The sequence below is a fragment of the Humulus lupulus genome, chromosome 8, assembly GCF_963169125.1.
Source record: "Humulus lupulus chromosome 8, drHumLupu1.1, whole genome shotgun sequence".
In the NCBI taxonomy this organism is placed as follows: Eukaryota; Viridiplantae; Streptophyta; class Magnoliopsida; order Rosales; family Cannabaceae; genus Humulus; species Humulus lupulus.
In genome coordinates this window covers 144354779-144376193 of record NC_084800.1, presented here as the reverse complement: position 1 = coordinate 144376193, position 21415 = coordinate 144354779, and the positions used below count along the sequence as shown (strand labels likewise).

At 35.3% G+C, this 21415-nt stretch overlaps 1 long non-coding RNA gene and 1 other non-coding gene across 3 annotated transcripts; one reads left to right on the top strand and one right to left on the bottom strand.

Moving 5' to 3' along the window:
* Positions 1-1110: 1110 nt before the first annotated feature.
* LOC133798536 (uncharacterized) lies at positions 1111-21178 on the bottom strand. 2 transcript variants are annotated; one of them, XR_009875925.1, is made up of 4 exons: positions 20704-21178; positions 16920-17059; positions 11718-11786; positions 1111-6962 (listed from the first exon to the last, which is right to left on the bottom strand). It is a non-coding gene; the product is annotated as an uncharacterized LOC133798536 (long non-coding RNA). The 2 variants fall into 2 exon arrangements; XR_009875924.1 differs by lacking the exon at positions 16920-17059 and having other exon boundaries at positions 20704-21176.
* Positions 10926-11031, top strand: LOC133798971 (small nucleolar RNA R71). The gene has a single exon (XR_009876184.1). It is a non-coding gene; the product is annotated as a small nucleolar RNA R71 (small nucleolar RNA).
* Positions 21179-21415: the final 237 nt, after the last annotated feature.

The window sequence follows — 21415 nt, the reverse complement described above, 5'->3', positions numbered from 1 at the left end:
ATGAATTATTTTATTAACGAGATTCCATATTTGGTTATGACCAGGTGACCACTAAGAGACCAAAGGATTGATCGTTCTCAAAGGGTCATTCTTTTATTATTTCACGCTTGAACCAGAGGTAAGAAAACTGCACCCAGAATGTGACATGCATGATTATTGATGGGGCATGTTTAGTGCTCTATATGTGGACATTGATTGCATATTAAATGCTTAGCAGTCTTGCTTACTTGTGAGTGGTACTGACTTATTAGTTAGAATCGACAATGGTGTCAATATTGACTATGAAGCTATGACTTATTAGTCAAGTTCGGTAGTAGTACTAAGCACTGGTCGTAGGGAATTGACATATGAGTCAAGAACGGTATTAGCGTGTTTGACGCAAGCTGAAAAGATTGGATCTAATTGACATAAGCATTATCAACATAATCATGAAATGCTTGACCAACCTTAAGTTCGATGAAAACAAAAGCGCTTGTCTAGTCTAAAGGCTAGTTACTTGGAGCCAGAGCCAAAAGGCTCAGGTGACCTTAATGTCACATGGCTTAGGGTGCGGAGGCCAAGTTCATGACTTATTAGTTACTTATCTGGTTCAAGTTCGTGACTTATTAGTCACTTATCTGATTGGGCTGCAAGCCCCAGGATGATTATCAGAATCATTATTGATATTCGCTTATCAGATTGGGCTGCAAGCCCCAACATGATTACTAGAATCATTATTGATATTCACTTATCTGATTGGGTTGCAAGCCCCAGTATGATTGTAAGAATCATTATTGATATTCACTTATCATATTGGGCTGCAAGCCCTAGCATGATTACCGGAATCATTATTGATATTCACTTATCAGATTGGGCTGCAAGCCCCAACATGATTACCAGAGTCATTATTGATATTCACTTATCTGATTGGGCTGCAAGCCCCAACATGATTATCAGAATCATTATTGATATTCACTTATCAGATTGGGCAGCAAGCCCTAGCATGATTACCAGAATCATTATTGATATTCACTTATCAGATTGGGCTACAAGCCCCAGTATGATTATCAGAATCATTCATTGATATTGTATACATGCAACAATAAGTTTTCTTGCTGAGCCTTGGTTCACGGTGCTATGTGGTGCAGGTAAGGGAAAGAAAAGCTCACCCATCCTTGAGTGGAGAGCTTAGGTGGCAATGTGTACATATGCGGCTGCTTGACCACCACGGCCAGGGTATTTCTCAGAGGAACTAAGGGTTAAACCTATTTTTGCCGCTTAGGTCGGCGGGTTGTAATTTTTACACTGTAATGACCATTTTGGATTGTAAGTAACTTTGTAAACACTTTTATGGGCCCATGTACAGTTTTATGTTTTAAATAAAATATATCCATTCCTTTTTATCAAGATTTTTTACCTTAGCCTATTAATAACACCTAGAAGCACGTTTATAACCAAATGACTCATTTAGTGAGTTAAGCACTGTTTAAAGTCCACAGTAACGGTCTTGGAGTAACCAGGGCGTTACACCGGGCCACCTTCTTTATGTAGTGTTTCAGTCTCTGGGCATTTACTTTGAATATTATCCCATCGGTTGGGTCTGTGACCTCAACAACACCGTTTGGGAAGACAATTTTCACAACATATGGACATGTCCACTATAACGCCCTGGATAACCAAGACCATTACACTGTGTGTTTAAAATGGTGCTTGACTTGCTAAGCAAGCTGTTTGAACCCAAATGTGTAATTAAAGACTATGTCAAGGTAAAGTATTAAAAGATTTGGTCAACAAAATGGTTATTTTTCATTAAAATATTAAGTTTATACACGGGATCCCAAAATCACCTTATAGACTTGTAAAAGACAATTAGAATACAATTTAGTCGTCTTGAGCGGCAAATCAGGGTTTGACCCTTGTTCCTCCCAAGCTATCCCGACCGTGGCGATCGAGTAGGCCGCATATGTACACACCGCCCCTGAAGCTCTCCAACTCATGGCTGGTCCCACTATCTCTTTCCCTTACCCGCACCACGTAGCACCCGTGAGCCAATGCTCAGCAAGAAAACTTAAACCAACATGCACAACTAGGAAATACTATATAAAAGAAGTAAATATAAATCATCAAACTCAATCAATGATAGGATATAAATAACTAACCAACAACATTATTCAACTCAGTCAAATATGTAAACCAAACTCATCAGTCAATAAAAATTCTTAAGTGTGAACCACACTTCTGTTTATGGTAGAGTGTCCAGGCTCGACGCCCTTAGGTCGAGTTCCCTGGTCTCTTAGTCGACCCCAGCACCCTTAGGTCGGCCCGCGTTTCGTACGCTTGCTATCGACCCCCGGCACCCTTAGGGCGACCTGCAAACATATACATTCACAATACACAATGCATATCAAGTAATCAATGGTAGCATATAAAAGCATGTCCATCCAAATATTCTCAGCTATAGATAGGTTCATATTCATAATATATTCATGTACCGGGGGGGTTAAGCCCCAATCACAACTCAGGTACAGTTTTCTTACCTCAGGTCCCGAGTAGCTAGCATATGATAGCCCCGAGCACGATACCTAATCCTGAGCCTTTGTGGTATAACCTAGTCACAAAGAGATAGTGGATAACCATTAAAATTCCTAAACCAATTGAAAGCTTTGGAATAAAATACGAGCCCCTGGGACCTCAATTTCTACCAAACCGGGTAATAGAAATTGTCTCGAGCGCTTAGGTTTAGATCCCCGAGCCCAAAAGCCTAATTTGGCTAAGTCTGCCTAGACGGGTCACGACCTGGCCCTAAGGGTCGCAGCATGCCCCCTGGTCAGAGGCGCTAAGACCCAATCCCTACAGACATGCAGGCCGCAACCTAGCCCTGAGGGTCACGGAGTGCCTAAGAGACAAAAAGCCCCCTAGGCTTCTGGGGCCATGCGGGCTGCGACGCCCATGAACAGGGTCGCAGCGCGCCCTCCCAAGCATATTCAACAGAATTCAACTCAAATATGTGCTAAAGCCAGAATTGTGCCCATAACTCTCAATAACACACCCTAAATACTACAAACAACCTGAAATTCATATCAAATCCTTAATCCAATTCAAACTAGAACTCTACTTAGCTACAACCTAGCTTAATCACATAAATTCTCACAGAAAATTCAGATTGTGAAGCTTACCTTAACTATGAATTTAACTTCCCTTGACTTGCTCTACGTATTCCCGGCTTCAATCTGTAGCCCTCAAGCTTCAAATTCCCAGCTACTGCAACAATTCTTTAAGAGTCTCCCCAAAGTCTTCAAGTGCACCAAAAATAAAAAGAGAGGGAGAGAGAAAAGGGAGAGAGAAAAGGAAGAGAGAGTTGGGGAAAGTTCAGATATATTCCAACTTAAGTCTAATATTTTCTAACTATATCTTTTAGTTATAATGACCAAAATGCCCTTTATACTAACCTAGCCTCCTAATTGCCCATAAGGGTAAAACGGTCATTAATCCTAATTCACACTAATTCCTCAAGTCTTCCAAAAATTCCCAATTAATCCTGATGTTCCCATTTAATCACAAAATTATCGCACGTTAATCAATAAATCCCAAATACACACTAAGTCCCCAAAATACCCCTAGGCTCGCCCCGAGCCAGGTATTGGACCCCGTTGTGACTATTTCGCTAACTCGCTCACTAGGATCGTCTCGAGTCGTATACTGCAAATATATCCACATAATAATGTGGTCTCACTCATTTACACGCATATAATCACATTTATGCCCGCAACGGACCAATATTACAAATATGCCTTTACTGTCAAGAATGGGCCCACATGCATATTTAATACACATAAACATGCATTTAAATCCATATTATCATATAAATCACGTATGTCACATAGTCACACATTTATTCAATTAATTCAACATGTATATCCCATTATGCCCTCCAGGTACTTAGCCTTAACGGTAAATTCAGGTCGTTACATCCACCTTGATCTCAGCTTTCCAGGGTGGAGATGCAGATGAGAGTCATAAAGATGCACTTGTTGGTTTGGCTCAAATTCTTTCCTTAGGATCTGCTTATCATGAGCCGATTTCATTTTAGCCTTGTAGATCTTAGAGTTTTCATAAGCATTGTTCCTTAACTCCTCAATTTTTGATAACTGAAGCTTGCGATTTAGTCTTGCCGCCTTGAGATCAAAATTTAGGCTTTTAAAAGCCCACTAAGCTTTATGTTCCAACTCAATAGGAATATGGCAAGCTTTGCCATAGACTAGCCTATAAAGAGACATCCCAAGCTGAGTTTTGTAAGAAGTGTGGTATGCCTAGAGAGAATCTAGAAATTGTGAGGACCAATCTTTGTGGCCTGGGTTAACCGTTTTCTTTAAGATTTTCTTAATTTCTCTATTAGCTAACTCATCTTTGAAATTTGTCTGTGGATGGTATGGCAATGTAACCTTATGAAGTACATCGTACTTTTGCATTAAGGTCTCGAAAGAGTGGTTGCAAAAATGAGTGCCTTGATCACTTATGATAGCTCGTGGTGTGCCAAACCTAGATAACACATTTTCCTTTACAAATTTCACAACAGTTGTGTTATCATTATTTTGACAAGGCACAACTTCCACCCATTTTGAGACAAAGTCTCTGGCCAGCAGAATGTAAAGGTAACCAAAAGAGGGTTGAAATAGTCTCATAAAGTCTATCCCCCAACAATCGAATATTTCTATTACAAGAATTGGGTTTAATGGCATCATGTGTCGTTGGGAAAAATCATCTAATTTCTGACACATTTCACAAGACCGGTAGAAATTGTTAGTGTCTTTGAACAAAGTGGGCCGATAAAGACCACACTGTAATATTTTTGCAGCAATCTTTTTCATAGAAAAATGACCACCACATGCTTCATTGTGGCAAAATTTCAAGACACTGAAAGTTTCATCTTTTGGAATTCAACATTTCATTATTTGGTCAAGCTAGTATTTGAAAAGATATGGATCATCCCAATAAAAATTACGAATCTCGACAAAAAAATTATGCTTATCTTGTGCATTCCAGGCAGAAGGAATATCTCCAGTCACTAAGTAATTGACGATATGAGCATACTATGGTTACTTAGTGACTGCGAAGAAATGGTCATCAGGGAAGTCATTTCAAATGGCTAGGCCATCAACATAATCAGAATTAAAGACGAGACAAGTGGTCTGCTATTACATTTTCAACTCATTTCTTGTCCTTTATGGTTAGATCAAATTTCTGTAACAGAAGGATCCACCTAATCAAGTGCGCTTTAGCATCCTTTTTGTATATGAGGTATTTATGGGGGAAATGGTCTTTAAAGACTATGATAGGTGACCAATCAGGTAGGAACAAAACTTGTCAAGTGCAAATACTACAACAAGTAACTCCTTTTCAATAGTAGAATAGTTCATCAAAGCGATGTTAAGAGTTCGACTTGCATAGTAGACGATGAAGGGTTTCCCTTCCCTTCTTTGACATATGACGACCCCTATAGTGTAATTGTCAGCATCATACATGATTTCGAATGGTAAGTTTTCATCTAGTTGCTGAATGATAGGGGCTGAAGTAAGTTTTGCAACAAAAGTACGGAAAGACTCCTCACACTCAGGTGTCCAGTTGAACACAATATCTTTTGCTAGGAGGTTTGATAAAGAGCAAGCGATTGTTGAAATATTTTGTATGAACCTCCTATAGAATCATGCATGCCCAAGGAAAAATTGAATGTCCTTCACACTCAGGTGTCCAGTTGAACACAATATCTTTTGCTAGGAGGTTTGATAAAGAGCGAGCGATTGTTGAAATATTTTGTATGAACCTCCTATAGAATCATGCATGCCCAAGGAAAAATTGAATGTCCTTAATAGTCTTGGGGGTGGGAAGCTTTGATATGAGTTTGATCTTTGATTGATCGACCTCAATTCCTCGTTCTGAAACAATGTGCCCCAAGACTATGCCAGATGGCACCATGAAATAACATTTCTCCCTGTTGAGTACTAAGCCTTTCTCTTTACATTGTTTAAGCACGGATTCTAAATTAAGTAGGCTTGATTCAAAAGAATCTCCAAAGACTGTCATCATCCATGAATACTTCCATGAATTTCTCAATCATGTTGCTAAATATGGTCATCATGCAACGCTGAAAAGTTGTTGGAGCATTGCACAAGCCAAATGGCATACGCCGTAAAGCATAAGTACCAAAAGGAAAAGTGAAAGTGGTCTTATCCTATTCTTCTAAGGCTATCTCGATTCGGTAATACCCTGAATAACAATTGAGAAAACTATAGAAAGGATGGCCTGCCACACGTTCCAATATTTGGTCGATGAATGGAAGTAAAAAATGGTCTTTGTGGGTGGCTGTATTTAATTTTCTATAATCAATGCACATGTGCCACTTAGTTGTGACCTTGGTAGGCATGAGTGCCCCCTTTTCATTTTGTACCACTATTAATCTGGATTTCTTGGGAACAACCTGAGTTAAGCTAACCCACTTACTATCAGCAATGGGATAGATCATTGTAGAATCAAGAAGTTTCAAGACTTCAGCCTTAACTACTTCCTTCATCATTGGGTTTAATCTTCTTTGAGGGTCACGATGTGGCATAGCCTTGTAATGCCTTGGATAACCAAGACCGTTACATTGTGTGTTTAGAATAGTGCAAGACTTGCTAATCAAGTCGTTTGAACATAAATGTGTTTCTAAAATCAAGTGACAGGTCAGGGTTAAAAGATTTTGATCGTAAAATGGTTGATTTTCATTAAAATAAGAGTATGATACATGGGTTCACAAAAATAAGATTTGCATGGCGGATACAACCCTCAAAATTTAATACAACCGTAGCTAGTCTAAATGGCAAAATACAAGTTTGAGCTCTAGTCCTTATAATTCCCTCGGTCGTGGCAGTTGAGCAGCTGTCGATGTACACTCCGCCCCCAAAGCTCTCCAACTCATGGTTAGTCCAGCTTTCCCTTGCCTTTACCTGCACCACGTAGCACCCGTGAGCCAAGGCTCAGCAAGAAAACTTTAATCACCAAGCATAGATAACAACAGTTCAACTAATTAATAAAGTACAAGCAATAAGTTAGGAAACAGTAAACATATACCTCCAAGCATATAATTCAATCTTTAATACAAATATTTATGTATCGGGGCCCTTAGGCCGAGCCCTCTAGTTATTTATTTGATCACGGCTTGCTTAGGTCGAGTTGTGTTCAGTACGCTTAACATCAGCCTCGGCTCCCTTAGGTCGTACTTTCACACCACACATAACAGATATATAGGTTACAGATAACATGTGTTTATTTACAGGAAATCTCAGTCCCATCCACAATTTGGGTGCAGTTTTCTTACCTCGAGTCCTGAGCAAAGGATGTAAAGCAGTCCCGAGCACGATCCTCAATCCTGAGCCTTAATGGTAAGCCTAATCACAAGCGACAGTGGATAACTATCAAAATCTAATCTAATTAAATTCTTTGGAAACAAATACTAGCCTCTAGGACCTCGAATTCTACTAAACCAGGTAGTAAAATTTGTCCCGAGTGCTCAGGTTTAAGTCCCCGAGCCTAAAAACCAAACTTGGCTACGGGTTCCTAGGCGGGCAGCAACCTGGCCCTAAGGGTCGCGGCACGCCTCAAGTCAGGGGTGCTAGCCTCTTGTTCTAGGGGGGGAGGCGGGCCTCAACTTTCCCTCTGGGACCGCGGCGCACCCACAAGTCAGCAAGCCTCTCAAGGCCTTCTGGGGCACACGGGCCGCGACGCCCATGAACTGGGTCACGACGCGCCCTCGTGAACCCAGAAATCCCTAGGTTTCTCTGCATTTTTCCCCAGCTTAATTCATCAAAAATCTAACCTAACATACACCAGAACCAGAATTCGACCACTATATCACAATAGCCTACTTAGATCACCAAAATCTCATAAAAGTCTAACCCAAAATCCTTCTAATAACCAAGAATTCATCAAAATTCCCTTTGAAACTTAGAAGTTACAAACACTTAAACTAACAGCAAAGTTCTACCATTAATTCATAGCTGAAACCTTACCTTAAATATGGCTCTTCCCCTAAGCTGCACCTCAAACACTTCTGGCTTCAATCCTTCAATCTCCAAACTTCAATTCCCTAAGCCTTCTCTTCCAAAGCTTCAAAATTCCCTTAGGCTCAAGTGAGGGAGAAAGAGAACGTGAGTGAGAGGGAGAGAGAGTGCTGAGAGTTTGAGAAACTTCTAGTGGTTCTGATTGTTTCCTAGAATCTCAGCTGAGTATACCTTTTAACCCAAAAGACCAAAATACCCCTCAAGACAACTCAACCCCTTTGTTTCCCTTAAGGGAAAAATAGTCATTTGCCCCGTTTCCCACTAATTCCTCGAGTCGTCCTACAAATTTTCAATTAATCCTGACATACCCAACTAATCACCAAATACTTACTCATTACTCGATAAATCCTCAAATATATGTTGAACTTCCCAAAATACCCCTAAGCTCACCCCGAGTCGGGTATTAAACCCTGTTGTGACTATTTTTCTAATCCGCTTACTAGGATCGTCTCAAGCCGTATACTGTAAATATATCCACATAATAATGTGGTCTTAATCATTTAACACATATAATCACATTTATGCCTACAACATGCCAAAATTACAAATATGCCCTTATAAACAAGAACGGGCCCACATGCATATTTAATACTCATAAACATGCATATAAATATATTCATATTATCATATAAATCAGGCATGCCATGTAGTCACGCATTTTAATCAATTAATCACACATATATCCAATTATGCCCTCTTGGCAAGCTAATCAAAGCATTAATCCCTATTAACCTTTTTGGGACGTTACAAGCCCCTTCTTCCAATTGAATGTGATGAGAGCAAATCAATGAACTAATACCATTGATGTCAGCTATCGCTCACCCTAATGTGTCTCTTTATTCTTGCAAAATGTTGATTAACTGTTCCTCTTGTTTTGTATTAATCTTGGAGGATATTATGACTGGAAAAATGTTATTGGCTCCCAGGAAGTTGAGCCAACTTTGGTTAAGGAGCTTTTTCAATGGAAGGTTTTGGTTTTTCTCTGTCATGAGGAAGTTCCTCACACAATGGGCTCCAAAACTTTGTTCTTCTAGCCTGTGAGTGTTTGATGATTTCAGGGTTGATTTTTGGCTCATCAGGCTCAGAACTTTCTGAAATTTGGAAGAGGTGATTAATCTTTTTAGAATTATATTGTGATTCATCCTCTTCTGTAACAAGTGTATTGATCAGAAAGGATTGGAAACACTTATCGTTATCAGGTGGTTGTTTCCCAATGTGGATAACATTCACTTCTAGAGTCATGTTCCCAAAAGAGAACTTCATGAGACCATTCCTACAGTGAATGAGAGCATTTGTTGTTTCAAGGAAGGGTTTACCTAGAATAATGGGAATTTTGGACTCCATACTTACTTCAGATTGAGTGTCCAAGATGAGAAAATCATTGGGGTAATAGAATTTTTCAATTTGAATCAAGACATCTTCAACTATTCCTCGAGGTTTCTTAACTGATCGATTGACCAATTGTAGCACCAAAATTGTGGGCTTGAGTTCTCTTAGACCTAATTGTATGAGATTTACACCTGCTCCTAAGTCTAGAAGGGCTTGGCCAAATTCTTATTCCCCAATTTGGCAAGAAATGGTGGGACAGCCAAGATCTTTGTACTTAGACGGTGTCTTGTAATTAATTACCCCACTAGCTTTTTCTTTCAATAATGTTGTTTTTCTTGACATGGTGCTTTCTTTTAACGGTGCACAGATCCTTGATGACCTTGGCATAAGTCAGCATTTGTTTGATCACATGTAACAGATGCAACTTAATCTTTACTTGTGTCAAAAGGTCTAGGATTTCACCTTGATTTTCCAGTACCTTTCCATTGGATTTAAAAGCTTGAGGGAAGGGCACCTTTATTGGAATTTTGCTTGGCATATCAGCATCTAGAGTGAGCATTGTCATACTCACAGTGGTCGTATTCTTAGATGATGACGAAACCATACTTTGACCACTTCGAGTAGTGATGGCATTAACCTCTTTGAGATTTGTGTCTACACATTTGGAGGTTTGTGCCATGTTTTTCCCTTTGTGATGGATTAAAGATTGAGCAGGAAGTTTACCGCACTCTTGAATTGCGAAAGAATTCTTTAACATTGTCATTTGGTTCTTCATATCCTTCATTTCCTCTATCATTTTCATAAAGCAAGATTTGAACTCTTAGTTCGAGGATTTGGATTCTTGGGTGAAGGATAAGATCCCACAATTCGTTTCAAGTTGTGCCTCCACTAACATTTGCAAGGTATTCTCAAAAGAATTCCTTGGCTCCATGTTATTTTGAGGAGCAATGTACGCTTTTAGCACTTGCTGCTGTTGTGGATCAGGTCTCCATTGACTCTCAAATGCTCGTGTCTGGCTTGTATCCTTCCAGGTGAAATTTTGATGGTTGCGCCAACAAGGACTATAAGTGTTTGAGAAAGGGTTATAAGGCTTCTTGTAATCTCCTAAGGTGTTACATTGTTCCTCATTTGTTCCTCTTAGCACACTAAGAGTAGGACACTCTTTCGGTTCATGTTCCATCCCTCAACAAATGAAGCATGGATATCGCATTTCGACTTTTGTGACCATGTGGATTCATCTACCTTCTTTGGTTGTGAGAGCCTCAACTTGTTTAGTCAGAAACTGAATTTGAGCTTTAAGGATATCATCTTCCCTCAGTTGGTAGACTTTTGTTGATCGTGGTTTATCCATAGCACTTGGTCTAGTCCATGTGTGAAATTTTTCAGCGAGATCATTAAGATATTCAAAAGCCTCCTTAGCATCTTATTGAAGGAATTCTCCATTGCACATCATTTGTATGAACTTTCTTTCTCTGGTTGTGAGTCTATCACAAAAATATTTGATCATGCGTCAGCGTTCGTATCCACGATGTGGGCATTGATTTAACAAATCTTTAAACCTATCACAGACCTGATAGAAAGTTTCATGGTGATTCTGGTTGAAGGTAGAGATTTTTCTTTTAAAGCTAGTAGTCTTATGGGGTGGAAAGTATTTGGCAAAGAATGCCGTTGTCATTTCATCCCAAGTTCCAACTAGGTTTTAAGGAATGCAACCAATAGATATATATATATATTTTTTTTTAAATTTGTTTTTTAATAAAAATATTGTACGTTTTTAAAGTATTAAAAGTGCAAGTGTGTAATAGTGTAACAAGTATACTCCAAAAATATTCTCAAACCAATTAGGAAGGTTGCCAAGGTACTATTTCAGGCCCAAGAACTTTTCTAGAACTCCCCGAGGTTCTTAGAAATGATTGGAGGAAGGGTAACGCTAACACATACCTTATTTAACAACCATTTTTTCTTAGACTGAACAAGTTTGGGTTTTACTGATTTCCAAGAACTTTTATAGAACTCCCGAGGTTCTCAGTACTTTTTTAAAAAAAATATATATATGCTTTACAATTTTATGATTTCAAGTTTTATGCTTTTTTTTCGAAAAAAAAAGCCTAAATTTAGAAAATAAAATTATAAACCTAAAAGCAAGGTAAAATAAATAAACAAATAAAATAATAACAAAAATAAATAAAAAGAAACTAAAAAAAATTACTAAGAAAAAAAGTAAAAGAGAACCAAAAAAATATTATAGTTTTTTTTGCTTTTTTTATAAAATAATAAAAAAATCACTATGCAAATCTTTATTTATAAAATTACCTCCCCGGCAACGGCACCAAAAATTGATATCGCTCAATAATTCACCTTGCGATTGCAGTAGTAATCAAGCTATGCCGTATACATAGAGAGACAAAATACAAATAAAATGAAAGATTATTAAATTAGGAAATTAAAAATAAGAAATTTTAAAATAATGTAACTTTGAGAAAAAAATTATTTTGTAAAATTATACAGTAAATAAAGAATAATGAGAATAAAAAATACAACATGGAAGGCACATGTTTCATTCATGCAAACTCATTTTTTTAATAAAATTGATTCATTCAACACAACTATAATTTTACGTCATTAATCATAGTTGGAAAATATATAATAAAGCTCAGATTAAATTATGTTCTTAATTAATTTTATACTAACTTCTAATTTAAAATCCTATCATATTATATACCTTAAAAGCGACAAAATACTCATGGCAGAATGCAGTAAAAAATATAAAATATAACAAATATCCTAAATTAAATAAATAGCCTATATTACATAATAAGAGCATGACTAAACTTATGTAAAAGACACCAATAAATTTAGAATAAAAAATTAGAAGAAAAGAAATTTAATTGTAACGAATATAAAAATAAAGAACAAATAGAATCAATATATTAGAAAAATAATGTTGAACATGAACTCCACTCTAGCCTTTCCACAAGAAAATTTAGCCTAAAGTAAGCATTGTTTTCACTCAAAAAAAATATAAAAGAAAAATAAAAGAACAAGTGTATTTCTCTCTAACTCTGCTCTCTAATCTTATCTCCCAAAAACTGATGATTTTTCACTAGTTGTAGGGTCCTATGTATAGTGAAAATTTTCTCCCAAAACTAGTGAAAACGTGTAATAGAAAGTGGGGAAAGTGACTTCAAATTCTGATGCAAAACGGGACACGTGGCATGTGTTGGGGTTTTATGCCCTAATTAAAACCCAAATTCTTTGTAATCACATTTTATTATCAATAAAAGAATAGAAATCATTTTTTCGCTTGGTCAATCACTTTGCTCACATGTTTTATTTTCATGATTATTTGTTTAATATAAACTTCTATTAAATCCCGATCATATAGATAATCTTATTTATAGTGACGTAATCACCTTGGAATATAAATATGATTATATGTTCAAAATAAGTTAGTCCTAAGATTAGTCAGTGCACATGATTTACACTGACTTGCCAATCTACGATATGATCTACTTACACATTACAGTGTTATGTTCTTTCCAGAACATTAGCAAAGTAGATAAGATTGGATGTATTTGTTACATCGGACAGGACCGATATTGACAATTGATAAGATAAGTAAACATACCGTTATTATCTATCCTACTCATATCATATAGTTGACCATAGGTCAATTCAATCTAAATTCTGAGTGGTTAGTATTCTAACTGATTGTATTATTTGAGTTCTTTGACTTGTTCGTTACCAGCTTACCCTACGGACTAGCCCATACTTACATCTTGCGAACTCGGTAGTATAATTGAGTGGGAGTGTTAATCATAGATATGAACATCTATAGCTTATGATGAAGAAGTGAAACGATGGTTTCCTTTCAGTTTGGTTCAAGGTGTTAAATGATAGAGATCTCATTTCAGTAATTAAATTAGTTTACTGAAATATCATTTACAAGGAACTAAGTGTTTTAAGGATAGAATACAATAAGGGGTAAAACGGTATTTTAGTCCTATCTCATTATATACCGTCTATAGAAGATTGATTGACAATTATGGTTGTAACAATGGATAATTAATAGCGTATCTATATTTGTTATAGAGCGTTCTATAAATTCAAGAGTGCCATTCCGAGTCTATAGTGGAATCACGAGGAATTAATAAGTTAGAAAATTTATTTGTTAGATTTATGATAACCTATTAGAGCTTGATTTCATAGGCCCATGGTCCCCATTGTACCTTGGATAAAATCATCTAGATAGTCTCAATTAATTGATTTAATTATCAATTAGAATTATCAAAGTTGACCACGTTAATTTTGGATAGTTTCACATAGTTATGTAATTTTGAGAAGAAAAGAGAAATTATGGCAGATTTATTAATTTAGATAAATTGGTATCTAAATTAATAAATAAGTTTAAATCAAGGTTCAAATTATAAATAATTAATTTGATAAATGATTTAAATAATTAAATCAATAGAAAATAACACAGGCCTTGATTTTAAGTCTAATGGGCTTATAATCAAATGAGAAATTTCACGGGCCTAAAGCCCATGATAATTTCGACCTAGGGCTTTAAAATGGCTATTATTTTATTGATTTTTTAATTAAATTAAATGGTCTAATTGAGTCTATAAAAAGAGTGCTTAGAGAGAAATCAAAAAAATAAGTCACAAGTCAGATTTTCTGATAGTTTTAGATTCTCTCTAAACACAAGTCCTTTTCTAAGCCTCTTTGATTATTTTCTCTTCTTCTTCTCTATATCCATCTCATGTGTTGAGAATTGCCCACACTAATCTAGGTGATTCTAATGATACATTGGAAGATTGTGAAGAAAATAGAAGATCAGTTCAATTTCTTGATAATACTCTGCGACAGAAAGGATTCAAGAGTTAAAGAAACTGAAGGAATGACTCTTTAATTCTATTGCGCATACTGTAAGTATTCTATTCTTTGTTTCTCTTTGAATTAAACTTTAGAAACATGCTTTAGGCTATCTCGTATTAATTTGTTTAGTATTAGATATACATGAAAATAAATAAAGATTTTGTATAAGCTAATCTAACAGCATGCTCAGAGTCGCTTTGGAAAAAGGGCTGCTGGTGGAGTGGGGGACAAACTCAGACACGTGTCACTTCATGGTGGACTCAGTAGGGATGGTTGGGGCATGGGAGACACAGTCAGGCCACGTGGTGCATTTGGATTTGTTCTGCAGAGAAGTAGCAGGCGGGGGTAGGTGCAATATGGGACAGTGTAGCCACGTGTCATGTAGCAAGAAGCTCGGTCAGGTGGTGGGCCAACTGTGTCAGATGGCTGTCAGGTGTGGCCACGGCTGCCACGTGTCAAACTCTAAGGGCTTCAAGTTGTTTGGGCCTAGAATCCTTTTATTTTATTTTATCAACTTTGTGCTTCAAATTCTATATTTATCATCTTTCTCCAAATTTGAAAAATAAATACAAAATTAGGTTACATTAAATAATTTAAAGGTAAATAATTTTGGCATTTAAAATCATGAAAATAGATAATTTAATTCTAATTTATTTCCCCAATTAATACTTAAAAAAGTATAATTTTGTACACTAATAAGAAGCTAAAGGCTTAAAGAGATAGGATCACAATATAAAAACTCATAAGTTGAAACTCTTTACTTTGTAGAGGGTAATCACAAAGGAGACACTTGGAAGTATCCAATGGTACTTCAAGTAGAGGATGATCCTAAAACCTTCTAGAGAGCTATGTCTTCAAGGGACTCCACATTTTGGAAGGAGACAATAAATGATGAGAATTGATTCAATTATTTTTAATAACCACACTTGGGAGATTATTGATCTACCACAAGGATCAAAGTCAATAGGTTCTAAGTAGGTATTTAGAAGAAAATATCATACTAATGGGAACATCCAAGCCTTTAAAGCAAGGTTGGTGGCCAAAGGGTTTAGACAAAAGGAATGCATATACTATTTTTATACCTATACACCGGTGGCGATGACAACTTCAATAAGAATGTTGTTTGCCTTATCATCAATATACAACCTACAGGGTTAATCAAATGGATGTCCAAACGACAAAGCTAAATGGTAATCTCGATGAGAAGGTTTACATGGAACAATCGGAAGGGTTTGTTCTAAGAGGAAATGAACAAAAGGTGTGTAGACTTGTTAAATCATTATATGGTTTTAAAAAAGCACCAAAACAATGACATGAGAAGTTTGATGAAGCCATTGTTTCGGATGGGTTTAGACACAATAGCGCGGACAAGTGCTTGTGCTCTAAGACTTATGATGACTATGTCATTCTAGTGTGTCTATATCATGATATTAAGTAATGACATGAAATACATAATAGAAACAAAGATGTTTCTATCTTCTATTTTCAAGAAAAGACCTTGGAGAGGTTAATACCATACTTGGTATCAAAGTTAGAAGAAATGCGGATGGATATGTCTTAGGTCAAGCTCACTACATTGAGAAGATGCTTGAAAAATTTAGTCATCTTAATATTAAAGAGGTAAACACATCATTTGATTCAAGCTAAAAGCTTGAAAATATTTAAGGAAGAGTGGTGGCTCAATTAGGGTGCATAAGTACAATAAGGAGTTTAATGTATGTCGCACATTGTACAAGAGCAGATATTGCATTTTCCATTAGTAAACTAAGTATGTTTACTAAAAATCCAAGTATCAAGCATTGGAAGGCCATAGAAAGATTTTTTGGATACCTCAAAAGGACAAAAGAACTATACCTCAAATATTTGAAGTTTCCTAAGATACTTGAAGGATATTCCAATGCAAGTTGGATATCCAGTGTAGGAGATAATCTCTCTACAACCGGTTGGGTTTTCACCCTTGGTGAAGGTGCGATTTCTTGGGGATCTAAGAAACAAACATGTATATGTCACTCAATCATGGAGTCCGAGTTGGTAGCTCTAGCGGCAAAAAACAAAGAGACCGAGTGGCTTCGAGATCTCATGATGGATATACCAAAAATTGTGGTTGATGTATCGACGATCTCGATACATTGTGATAATCAAGCCACTATGATTAAAGCTTACAATAACATATACAATGAGAAGTCTAGACACATAAGTCTAAGACATTACTACGTGAGAGAATTGATTGCTAAGGGAATCATATCAATTTCGTATGTCAAATCATGTGATAACTTAGAAGATCCATTTACCAAACCTATAGGGAGTGATTTGGTTATTTCTAAAAATAGAAGGATGAGACTAAAACTCCTTGAAAAATAGATACCCCAATGATGGCAGCCCAAATACATCAAGTGTCGAGTTCATTGGGTAAGAAAAGTTTGTTGATAAGGGAATAGTTGACAACATTAAAAACTTAGAGTTCCATCTAGAATAGTTAATGTTCGTTGCTACCGGACATGAGGGTTATGTTGGGAAACTTATACAGGATCTTTATTTATTTTCATGTAGATCTAATATTAAACAAGTTAATATGAGACAACCTAGAACATGTTTCTAAAATTAAATTCAAAGAGAAATAATGATAAGAATACTTACCTTATACGCAGCGGAATGAATGAGTTCTTCCTTCAGTTTCTCTAACCCTTGTATCCTTTCTATCGCATAGTATTACCAAGAAACTGAACCAATCTTCAATTTTTTCATAGCCTTCCAAAGTATTCTTAGAATCACCTAGACTAGAGTGGACAATTCTCAACACATGAGATAGATACAAAGAGAAGAAGAGAAAAGGACAATGAGGCTTAGAAAATGACTTGTGTTTAGAGAGAATCTAAAACCTATCAGAAACATGTGTTTCAACTTGTGTTTTGACTTATGTTTTCAACTCTCTTAACATTCATTTTATAGACTCAATTAGGTCATTTATTTAATTAAAAAATTAATAAAATAATAGCCAATTAACAGCCGTAGGTCGAAATTATCATAGGATTTAGGCCCGTGAAATTTCTCATTTAATTATAAGTCCATTGGACTTAAAATCAAAGTTTGTATTATTTTTTATTGATTTAATTAATTAAATCATTATTCAAATCCTTTATCAAATTAATTATTTATAATTTGAACATTGATTTAGACTTATTTATCAATTTAGATACCAATTTATCTTAATTAATAAATCTGTCATAATTTCTCTTTTCTTCTCTAAATTACATAACTCTGTGAAACTATCCAAAATTGATAATTAAATCAATTAATTAAGACTATCTAGATGATTTTGTCCAAGGTACAGTGGGGACCATGGGCCTATGCAATCAAGCTCCAATAAGTTATCATAAATCTTATAAATAAATTTACTAACTTATTAATTCCTAGTGACTCCACTAAAGACTCGGAATTGCACTCTTGAATTAATAGAATACTCTATAACAAATATAGATACGTTATTAATTATCCATTGTTACAACTATAATTGTCACTCAATCCTCTATAGACGGTCTACAATGAGATGGGGTTAAAATACCGTTTTACCCCTCATTGTATTTTATCCTTAAAACACTTAGTTTCTTGTAAATGATATATCAGTAAACTAATATTAATTACTGAAATAAGATCTCTATCATTTAACACCTTGAATCAAACTAAAAGGAAACCATCGTTTCACTTCTTCATCAGAAACTATAGATGTTCATATCTATGATTAACACTCACACTCAATTATACTATCGAGTTCCCAAGATGTAAGTATGGGCTAGTTCGTAGGGTAAGTTGGTAACGAACAAGTCAAAGAACTCACATAATACAATTAGTTAGAATACTAACCACTGAGAATTGAGATTGAATTGACCTATGGTCAACTATATGATATGACTAGAATAGATAATAATGGTATGTTTACTTATCCTATCAACTGTCAATATCGGTCTAGTTCGATGTAACAAATACATCCGATCTTATCTACTTTGCTAATGTTCTAGAAAGAACATACACTGCAATGTGTAAGTAGATCATATCGTAGATTGACAAGTCAATGTAAATCATGTGCACTGACTAATCTTAGGACTAACTTATTTTGAACATATAATTATATTTATATTCCACTGTGATTATGTCACTATAAATATGATTAGCTATATGCTTGAGATTTAATAAAATTTTATATTAAACAAATAATCATGACAATAAAACATGTGAGCAAAGTGATTGACCAAGTAAAAAATGATTTCTATTCTTTTATTGATAATAAATGAGATTACAAAGAGGTTGAGTTTTAATTAGGGCATAAAACCCTAACAGGTTATTAAGCCATAGGCTTTTAATAAAATTCAGTTTAAGAGAAACAAGTATCTATAAAGGTAGCAAAGATGATGTAAGAATTTCACATATGTGAACCTAGAGGTGGAGCCGCCTCTCAAGAGAGTAGGATTTTTCTCTCTGGATGGTTCATGAATGGATAAGCACAAGGCCATAAAAGTGTTAAGCAGGCAAAGTGGGAAATACACGAGTAATTTGGTAGAGATGTGTAAGATACTACCAGTTTTATCACTAGGAGTGTTTGATTCAATCTTTTAAGAATACTTAATATTTCTGTAAAGCTTTGTAGTATTTTCACTAAGATAAAGCTCAAATCGAAAGGTACTGTATTTTATGCACTAATATCGTTTATGTTAGAGATAGAGGATGTATTTAACCAAGTGGAGAATTGTTAGGATTGGTCAAATAAATAGTGAAATTAGTTATGCACAAAGAGGTGCAAAATTATAACGACTCTACTAAAGTCAACATGAGGGGCTTGACTTTTGTTGTAGGCTTTATAAAATTATATTTTTAGGTCCAAAATGTTTCTTTGGAGTGTATAAGAGTACCCAAAAAGTTTGGGAGCATTTGGATGTGTTTTGAGGCGATGTATAGGGTCAAAATTCAGTGCCAAAGGCGTTGCGTTGCAAGTTGAGAGGCATTGCATCACCTGTTCTTGAACAATCCAAACAGGTGATGCATCATGTGAGATGTCAGTACAGTTACGTGTTTTGACTCCAAAGTTTAAAATGCTCTAATCTCATTGTTTAACATTAATGAGAGTTCCTCCACTACTTAAGGGGTTCATTTGAGACTTTGGTGAACTGATCTCTCTCCACTCTCTCTCTCTCTCTCTTAAACCCTCTCTCTCTAACTTACAAAAATTACTAATTTTTTCGAAGATCTTCATCAAGAAAGCTTGACTTGTTTGAAGACTAAAGCTTGTTAATTCTAAGACTCATTCCACCATTGTAGTAGCTTAAAACAATCCTTATGGGAGGCTAGGAATATAGTTTTTTTGGATAACAATTCAATTGTCAACCCTTCATAATCCTCTCCATTAATTTATTACATTAAATCACAACTTTTATGATTTGATGTAACTAGGGTTTCTACCAAAAAGGTCATAACTTGTGTTTATATTTTCCCTTGTTTACGAGATTATATAGAGTTATGTTCCTTTGAATACACTAGTATATTATGATTGATTATCCTAAATTACAATATTGTAGTTGTGTTGATTAGTCATAATCCCAAGAAGTAAAACCAAATGTTTTGATGGGAATTTGAGACATCGGGTGAGTATAATCTCTTAAATAAGTAGGGAAATGAGAGATTGATATTGTAGAACTCGTAAATGTGTCCTATTGATTAAATAAATTACAGTTAAGATGGCATATCCCCATAATTGTTTTGGAACAGATGTCATGAGCATAAAGGTACCAACCAGCAACCCCATTTTGTTGAGTAGTACTTGCACAAGATTTTTTGTGAATAATACCATGAGAGACTAGATACTCTCCAAGAATAGAATTAATATCAAATATCTTCAACAATTTATTTTATTAATTTGTTTCCCTTATGGGAATGATATACAATATTCAGCTTCCCTTATAGAAATATTCCGAATATCTTCAATAATTCATAATATTAATTTGCTCATAAGACATTTTTTTATACATACTTTCTTTAAAATAAAATTCATGTTAAAATTAATTTTTTTTATCTTTTTATATACCACTCAAAGATAATATATATTAATTTTAACTTGTATATATTTATTTTTAGTCTAAAATTTACATTATTTATATATTTTATAAGAATATGAAAGGAAAAAACTTGAGAAGGGTATGCATAATTTTTTTTTTAAATATATATTTTAATTTTAATTATTAATAATAGGCGGGAGAACTTTATAAAGCTTTGGGTCTGTATAATATTGTATATCTTCACACGCTTAATTTGATTTTTTTTTTAAATCTCCTCTAATATGTGTAAATCAAACCGAATCAAGCCAAGAAATTTTTAGACGTTCATTCAAAATTAAATCAAACTCTAAGATGGAAAAACAATGATTAGAAAATACCTTAGTGTGTGAGAGAGTGATGGTGGCATCGAGGAGGTGCCAATGAGCATCAAGTGAGCTTCTACGGGAGTTGAGGGAGTGTCTAGGTGGCGTTGAGGGATGTCGCGTAGAGAGAGAGAGGGTGGGTCGAGGTTGGAGAGAGAGTGTGTGTGAGAAAGAGGGGAGGGGAAATCATTCAATATCAGTTAGAGGGTATGTTTGTCCAAAAATTATTTTAAAGCATATTTTTCAAAGTTTGTAAAATGCAAGCTTATATTTCTCAATTAGACGCCTCATCAAGAATATTTGGCCAAATTTCCTACTAGTAAATACTACCTACCATGCATAACATAGCTAAACATAAATAGAGAAAGGGAGGAAAAAAAAACAAAATAAAAAAAAGTTTATTTGCTTTGAGAAGCAAAAGAAAGTATAAAAGAAAACAATGATAGGTTTATTAAAAAAAAAGAAAGTTGATTTATCTTACTTAACTTACAAGAACGATAACAAACAAACAAAATAATAATAATAATAATAATAATAATAATAATAATAATAGAAGAAGAAAATTCAGTTACAAGAAACGAGTGAAAATTAGGTGAGCTTAAAGAAATGGTCAAACAAGTTTAACCACCCCACACATAGTTAATTAACACTGTTATTGTTTTGTTTTTGTTTTTATCGAAGTTATCCACTGTGTTTTCGTTGACAAATCTCAAGAAGAATACGATAA